Source organism: Barbus barbus, assembly GCF_936440315.1.
Source record: "Barbus barbus genome assembly, chromosome: 33".
In the NCBI taxonomy this organism is placed as follows: Eukaryota; Metazoa; Chordata; class Actinopteri; order Cypriniformes; family Cyprinidae; genus Barbus; species Barbus barbus.
The window spans coordinates 28,909,118-28,918,562 of NC_136761.1; positions in this window are offsets into that span (position 1 = coordinate 28,909,118).

Here is a 9,445-nt window from a genome sequence, read left to right on the forward strand (position 1 = left end):
GGGCATGCGGTGGTGGAGTGAGTGACCGACCTGCATATGACGCATGAGATGTTCTTGCAACCTGTGAACACCCTGCTGTGGAGATCTAAGTCGAGAGCGCCCCAGTAGGGGCATTGATTCCACTGCGCCACTCGGACGGCACTTTTAGCGGAAAATAGTTTGTGGTAAGTGAAGAACAGCCCTCCTCCGTAAGATAACGCGAGCTCGGCTATGATAGCCAAGTAGTCGTTTAGCTCACGTCGTCTGTGGGGGAAGACGGAGTATATGATCTCGGTGAAACGACTAAAGGCTATGGAGAACTCAGGAAACGACAGGATATGGGATGACTGAGGATTGGGGTTTTTTAAAGTGACTGAGAAGTCCCCGCAATCTATCTGTCGGTGAGTTTCGGAGGTAGGCAGGAGGGAAAGGAGAAGCGAGAGATCAACATCCGCACCTGCTAATATTTGCGCGCGGACGTTGTTTGCCACTTGTGGTGGTTCGGCGGCGATAGCGTTCGCTGGGATGGGCATGGGTGTGGCGGTGAAGAGTGAATATTGTGGTTTCGCTTGCAAGAGAGGGTTGGCTGGGGGTGGGGCAATGTTTGGCAGCTCGTGGGGCCAAACGTTAGTCTGGGCTGTAATTCCCAAGCAGGAAGGAGCGGGTTGCAGGGCTGAATGAGGAGGCCACGGAGGCCCAGTGCTTGTCTGTGCTGTGAATTCTGAGCCATAGGGCTGCGGAGCTGAGGGTGGTTTCCCGGGTGGCCCTGGCCACGCTTGGGCCGCGGGCCCTGAACTCGGAAAGGTGGGCGGCAGAGCAGAATGTGCCGGCCATTGCAGCCAAGCGTTTGCTTGCGCTGCGGGCCCTGAGTTTAAGAAGGTGGGCTGCGGGGCTGAGATTGGCGGCGGAGGCGGCCAGGCGCCCACTTCAGTTGTGGGCCTTAGCATTGCTGAGGGAGGAGCCGCGGTGAAATGCTGAGCTGCAGCCAGATTCTCGCCTGGCCTTGCTTCGGTGGAATAGGGGGCGTGGTCTTGGCTTGCTGCGGGCTTAGCGCCGCTGTTTGATGAGCTGGTCCTTGAGCTGGAGGAGAATGGAGGAGTCTGCCTTGGTGTGTTCACGGATTTGCTGGGTTTTTTCCCCTTCTTTGGGGCTGGAGTGGATTTAGGAGATGGGTTAGTTGATCTTAGATTTTTATACAAGTCATATAATTCGGCTTTGGTAAACTTGCGTGGGGCCTGGATGTCAGCGTTGCTTAGCGCCTGCCTCAGGCTCGGCACGGTCCATTTTTCTATGGGTGGAATTGTTGGCCTGGTGGACCGGTATGAAGACGCTGGGGAAACAGGTGGTGTTCTCGCCGGAGGAGATGAATGAGAACTTCGGCGTTTTGAGAGGCGGGAGGCTGAACGGGTTGTAGGCCGCCCGCAACGAGGAGCCTGGGGCTCGATTGCATTGCTGTGCGGTGTACAGTTTTGGATAACTGGGCCACATTTGTGCCATCATATGCTGGCCACTTTAGACTCACAGCCACATTAGCCAGTGGTCCCTGTGCCATATATTTGCCAAAACTGACCCAAATATGTTTTAGGATAACTGGGCCACATTTCTGTCATCATATATATGCATGCCACTTTAGACTCACAGCCACATTAGCCAGTGCTCCCTGTGCCATATCTTTGCCAAAACCGGCCTAAACATGTTTTAGGATAACTGGGTCACATTTGTGGCATCATATGTGTGCCATTTTAGACTCACAGCCACATTAGCCAGTGCTCTCTGTGCCATATGTTTGCCAAAACTGGCCCAAATATGTTTGAGGATAACTGGGTCACATTTGCGGCATCATATAAGGGCCACTTTAGGCTCACAGCCACATTAGCCAGTGCTCACTGTGCCACATCTTTGCCTAAACTGACCCAGATACATTTTAATATACCTGAGCCACATTTGCTGAAACATATGTGGACCACATTTGGTTTACACCCTGATTAGCCTTTGTCGATAATGCCACATTTTTGCCAAAGGTGGACCACATTTGGTTGGCACTATTTGGGCCATATTTACTATTTACCACATGGGCCACTTTAGGGTCACATTCAGATTACACATTGCCATGAATACCACATATTTGCCTACAGAGGCCCACATGTGATTTGATATATTTGGGCCAGTTTTGCTATTTTACATGTGGGCCACTTCAGGCTTACATCCATTTTGTATGGGTCATAAGAAGGCCAGCAGTGCCGTATCATTGCCTTAAGTGGCCCACATCTGCATGCTATCTGGGTAGTGCTTTGTAAAGCTTCATTTCACCATCACTGCAAGAGAACGCTCAGAAGTGTTATCTGGGGCAAAACAAGACTTTGCAATGAGCAGAGGAGACAGTTATACATAAATAGTCCCAGGAGGAGGTTATGGGAAATACAGTAAACACTCAGATGATAGTGCCTTCTTGTGTTTATCAGGGGGAACCACAGAGGCCTGATTCGTGACAGTTAAGGCCTGTCCCAAATGGCACCTTAAACCCTCGCGGTCTTCCTCTGAGTCCGCATTTTCGTGACATAATGCTGCTTTGACTGTTGGATAGAAGTCTGCTGTGGAGCTCGCCCCAGTGTTGGCTTGGCAGAAGTGCGGATCGAGGGCGCATAGCGGCCGCAAAGGGACACTAAAATGACAAATGGGACACCCTACGGTCTGGTGGATTTAACGGACATGTGCACGCGGCGGCCATCCCTTACCAAAAAGTAGTATACTTCAAGTTTATCTTATTAAGTATACTTAAGCAAAGTTGAAGTATATTTTTAAGTATACTTTATGCAGTAAGTATACAAATATCAGTGTACTAGTAGTATACTCATAAGTGTACTATTTCAATGCTCCTTGGGACTAAACGGGCCCACTTTCTAGTATATAAAAGTATATATATAAACTTTAAGTATAACAGTAGTAAACACAACTAGTTTACATTTGAATAACATAAGTGAACTTTACATCATACTTTAAGTATGCTACTATGTCCCTATTTAGGTATTAATTTGGATATACAGTATCTCACAGAAGTGAGTACACCCCTCACATTTTTGTAAATATTTTATTATATCTTTTCATGTGACAACACTGAAGAAATGACACTTTGCTAAAATGTAAAGTAGTGAGTGTACAGCTTGTATAACAGTGTAAATTTGCTGTCCCCTGTAAATAACTCAACACACAGCCATTAATGTCTAAACCACTGGCCACAAAAGTGAGTACACCCCTAAGAGAAAATGTCCAAATTGGGCAATATTTTGTGTGGCCACCATTATTTCCAGGACTGCCTTAACCCTCTTGGGCATGGAGTTCACCAGAGCTTCACAGGTTGCCACTGGAGTCCTCTTTCACTCCATGACGACATCACAGAGCTGGTGGATGTTAGAGACTCCCACAGATGCTCAATAGGGTTTAGGTCTGGAGACATGCTTGGCCAATCACCTTTACCCTCAGCTTCTTTAGCAAGGCAGTGATTGTCTTTGTCTTGTTTAGGGTCGTTATCATGTTGGAATACTGCCCTGCGGCCCACTCTCCGAAAGAGAGGGGATCGTGCTCTGCTTCAGTAAGTCACAGTACATGTTGGCATTCATGGTTCCCTCAATGAACTGTAGCTCCCCAGTGCCAGCAGCACTCATGCAGCCCCAGACCATGACACTCCCACCACCATGCTTGACTGTAGGCAAGTACTCTTTGTACTCCTCACCTGGTTGCCGCCACACACGCTTGACACCCTCTGAACCAAATAAGTTTATCTTGTTCTCATCAGCTCACAGGACATGGTTCCAGTAATCCATGTCCTTAGTCTGCTTGTATTCAGCAAACTGTTTGCGGGCTTTCTTTTGCATCATCTTTAGAAGAGGCTTCCTTCTGGGACGACAGCCATGCAGACCAATTTGATGCAGTGTGCGGCGTATGGTCTGAGTATTGACAGGCTGACCCCCCACCCCTTCAACCTCTGCAGCAATGCTGGCAGCACTCATACATCTATTTCCCAAACACAACTTCTGGATATGATTCTGAGCACGTGAACTCAACTTCTTTGGTCGACCACGGCGAGGCCTGTTCTGAGTGTAACCTGTCCTGTTAAACCGCTGTATGGTCTTGGCCACCGTGCTGCAGCTCAGTTTCAGGATCTTGGCAATCTTCTTATAGCCTACACCATCATTATGTAGAGCAACAATTCTTTTTTTCAGATCCTCAGAGAGTTCTTTGCCATGAGGTGCCATGTTGAACTTCCAGTGACCAATATGAGAGAGTGAGAGTGATAACACCAAATTTAACACACCTGCTCCCCATTCACACCTGAGACCTTGTAACACTAACGAGCCACATGACACCGGGGAGAGAAAATGGCTAATTGGACCCAATTTGGACATTTTCACTTTGGGGTGTTCTCACTTTTGTGGCCAGCGGTTTAGACATTAATGGCTGTGTGTTGAGTTATTTTGAGGGAACAGCAAATTTACTCTGTTATACAAGCTGTACACTCACTACTTTACATTTTAGCAAAGTGTTATTTCTTCAGTGTTGTCACATGAAAAGATATAATAAAATATATATGCTATATGAATATCTGAACATACAAATTATCAAAAGAGAGAACAGAGAAAGAGACACAATCTGACTGAAGCCACTGAACGACTGCAGGAGATGATCTGCCAGAAACATGAGAAGCTCCTTGAGGTTTTCTGTAGCACTGACCAGAAATGTATGTGTGCGCTGTGTATGATTATTGAACATAAAAACCACAACATTGTATCAGCTGCAGCACAGAGGACAGAGAAACAGGTATTTAAAACTAGACACTGATGAAATATTGTTGAGACTCTTTTTATATGTGTTTATATTGGCACCCATATGAACAGCTTACATAATTCACACTGCACACGGCAGCAGAAATGAACAGCAGCTGCAAGAAAAGTTTCATTGTTTGCTGAAAAAAACTGTAAAACTTTATCAACACAATCTTTCATAAACTATGCTTTAATTAAGCAACATAAAATAATGGAGTGAACTGCTCACTCATCTTTCGATAAAATGTATAATTCTATCAGTCAAAATACAAGTTAAATGCCGTGACAGATAAGTTTCTATTCAGTAAATCTGACTGAATCCGGATGATTTCAGTCATTTATAGCTTCACTTTGTTCATCTGTAACACTGTCAGTGTGAAGCTCTACGTCTTTTTCAGTTTAACTTTTACTTTACGTACACTTGCAGTGTAAAAATGCCTTAATCTTCATGATAATTCATGCACGATAATTGTAACCGACCATCACTTCTGGAGTTTGAACCTACAGCCATTAGTTATCAGCTCCACTTTTACTGGATTCATCTGTTCACATGATGATTTAGTGCCAGTAGTTTTCTGTGAGATTGACTATCATCTGTTTGTCTTGCAGAAGCAGCTGAAGGAGACGCAGAAGACGCTCCAGCAGAGAATCCAGCAGAGAGAGAAAGATCTTCAGCAGCTGAGAGAGGCTGTGGAGTCTCATAAGGTGAGTCTGGAGAAGAAGAGAAGTTTGTCTCAGTCTCAGTTCAGACTCTCCTCTTTCAGTCCCACTGAAGGAACAGAGCTAGGAACAGAGAACTGGGCTAGTTTGGTCTGGAGGAGTGTTGGGATGATGGTGTTTAAAGCCCGGTACACACAAAGCCGACGCCGACAAACCAGTGTCGACGAAAGCAGACTGCGGGGTCGGCTCACGTCGGCAGCGTCTGGGTCCAAAGTTGTCCTGACACACCAAGGCAACACTCGACACCCGTCGAAGCACGTCCGTTCTGCGCCTTTCTCACGCACTGGTTCGCCAACTGAACAGCCAATCAAAATGATCAGATGGCCCGACTGACCGACGAGCTCCGACGCTGATTCAACGTGTCGAATCGGCCAAAAAAAAGGCGACGAGGACCAACTTCAGCCGATGGCGCGGAACACACTGAGAAAACTTAGTCGGCCGACGAACAAAAACTGTCTGACGGCCGACCGTCGGCTTTGTGTGTACCGGCCTTAAGACCGAACTGAAGTCCACAAACAGGATCCTCACATAAGTCCCTGGTTTGTCCAGATGTTGGAGGATGCACTGCAGTCACATGCTGACTGCATCATCCGCAGACCTGTTTGCTCAGTAAGTGAACTGCAGGGTGTCCAGTAAGGGTCCAGTAATGTCCTTCAGATAAGCCAACACCAGTCTCTCAAATGACTTCATGGCCACAGATGTTAGGGCAACAGGTCTGTAATCTTTAAGTCCTGTAATTTTGGGTTTCTTCAGAGAAAAGTCTCAAAATAGTTCAATCAAAAACTATTGTTTAGTCTAAAACATGTTGAAGTTTAGCCGATAAGCTGTTGATTCGTTAAATGATGAGCTGTTTTCTCTAAAATTCTGTTCATTCAGCGTATTTAGGTCTCTCCTCCATTGACACCCATTAAAACAAAACGGCCTCTGGTCTCCTTACCCACATAAGACCAAAGCGGCAGCATTAGCATTACCAGTGGCTTTGATGATAGGCTGAGGTGCACCTTCTCTCTCTTCCACTGAAGAAGAGTGAAGCCACCAGTGTCCTGGTAAGGCGCTGATATCTTGTGCTGATTCGGGGCCAGAGTCTGCGCAGTAGTGAGCGAAGTGTATCCGTGTCCCGCCCATAGGCTCCGCCCACATTCCCACAGAGGTGACACACCCCTTACCCGATTTTAATTAGCCTGACTGCTTCAAGTTTTGTCTGCTGATTGCCGTACAAGAAGCTTGTTAAAATAATATAAATACAACTCCAATCTCTTCCTGAAGATCCCCAAAAAAAGTCTGTTGGCTCGTCAGTTTGCTCAGAGAAGCTGTCAATCTCAGCTGTCAATCATGACATCACACTCCCATGTTTATAGCATCACATAACTAATCAAAACCAAACTTATTAAAAAACTAACACTTGAGCTCACAAGAGTGTGATAAAAATGACATAAAATTACAAAAAACATCTTTGGAAAAAAATTATTTTACGTGTAATTTAATTATTTATTTTGTCTCACATCCCATTAGATTACATGGTGAGGGAGGGGTTTATGGCCTATACTGGGTCCAGCCACCTGGGGGCAACCAAAACATTTTGGCTTCACTTTTCAGCGCTTGTGACAACAAACCTGATGGCACCGTTCAAAGAAGTCCTGAACAAAATCTTCCAGTGGCTGTCCTCTGTGATGTAAGACCAGGAGTTGCTCCTTTGCAAAATAGTCTAATATAGTCATTTTTAGGGTTTGTTATTCTGTAGCGTTCAGGTCAAGTCAAGTCAGCTTTATTTATATAGCGCTTTTAACAATACAGATTGGGTCAAAGCACTTAACAGTATCAAATTGGAGGATAGAGTGTCAGTAATGTATAATAATAAGATTAAACACTCAATTTTCAGTTAAAGGCATTTCATTATTGAATTCAGTGATGCCATTGTCTAGCTCAGTTTAGTTTAAATAGTATCTGTGAAATCAAATTGACGATAATCACTGGAAATTAAGTGTCCCCAACTGAGCAACCCAGAGGCGACAACAGCAAGGAACCAAAACTCCCTCTGTGACAGAATGGAGGAAAAAAGAAAAAACCAGGCTCAGTCGGAGGCCAGTTCTCCTCTGACCAGGAGATAATTGTTTATTTATTGTTTACTTATTGTATTAATTAAAATTTTAAATGTATAAATGTATTATATTTCTATTTTTATATTGTTTCAATTTCTAACAATAATAGTATTATGTAGTTAGGTATTTTATTATATTTTTAGTTATCTGTTTAATTTTAAGTTGTATTGTATTTTAAGTCTTCACTGGGGATATGTCCCCGGGGCTCATCCAGGTGTCTGGCCTCCGCTGACGATCAGGGCCACAAACATCATCTCCTGGCGCCGATCCACCATCTGATCCGGACACGGACTGAGAAACAGAATAGAAACAGACAAATATTAGCGTAGATGCATTTCTTCTTACGATGTAACGAGTACATCATGTGTTATGGGGAGTGTCCCCGGTTCCGGTTTATCTAATTAATGCAGCCTAACAATCCTTTAACGGATTTGAATAATAGAAGTGTATTAGTGTGTTATGTGTAAGCCAGGATAAAGAAATGGGTCTTTAATCTAGATTTAAACTGACAGAGTGTGTCTGCTTCCTGAACAGTGTTAGGTAGATTGTTCCTGAGTTTGGGAGCTAAATAGGAAAAGGATCTGCCGCCCGCAGTCGATTTTGATATTCTAGGTATTATCAAATGGCCAGAGTTTTGAGAACGCAGCGGACGTGGAGGACTATAATGTGATAAGCGCTCGCTCAAGTACTGAGGAGCCAAGCCATTCAGGGCTTTATAAGTAATTAACAAGATTTTAAATTCTATACGATGTTTAATAGGGAGCCAATACAGTGTTGACAGAACCGGGCTAATATGGTCATACTTCCTGGTTCTAGTAAGAACTCTAGCTGCTGCATTTTGGACCAACTGTAATTTGTTGATCAAGCGTGCAGAACAACCACCCAGTAAAGCATTACAATAGTCTAACCTTGAGATCATAAATTGAACATGAATAACATGAATTAGCATTTCTGCATTTGACGTTGAGAGCATAGGTGGCAGTTTAGATATGTTTTTAAGATGGAATAACGCAGTTTTACAGATGCTAGAAACATGGCTTTCAAATGAAAAGTTGCTATCAAACAACACACCTAGGTTCCTAACTGATGAAGAAGAATTGACAGAGCAGCCGTCAAGTGTTAGATAGTGTTCTAGGTTATTACATGTGGGGTTTTTAGGTCCGATAATTAACACCTCTGTTTTTTCAGAATTTAGCAGTAAGAAGTTACTCGTCATCCAGTTTTTTATATCGACTATGCATTCCATTAGTTTATCAATTTGCTGTGTTTCACTGGGCCGCGAAGAAATATAGAGCTGAGTATCATCAGCATAACAGTGAAAGCTAACACTATGTCTCCTGATAATATCTCCCAAGGGTAACATGTAAAGCTTGAAAAGTAACGGCCCTAGTACTGAGCCTTGAGGTACTCCATACTGCACTTGTGATTGATATGATACCTCTTCATTCACTGCTACGGCTACTTTGAACGGCTACTGTTGTAAATGTACAAAAGCACATTTACAAAAAGTGCTTTTGTAGAAAGGGACCTGATATTCAGTAAGCCAAGCTTTATCAATTGTTTCTCTGTATTGTAAACATTTTTTATTTGTTGAACATCAATTAAATTGTTACTCTTAATTTGGTTTGGACGTTTTCTGTATTTTCTAGTTCGGGGAACAGACACAGTCTCTATAGTGTGATATCTAGGTGAAGGAGCCTCTATGTGCTGAGAATTAACTGACTTCTGTGACGTGAGGCGGCTAGCAGACGGTCGGTTTAGCCAGTCTGTCTGCTTCCTGACCTGTCCAAAACAGAACATAGCTCTTACAGTGAGTAAGTGTGTGTG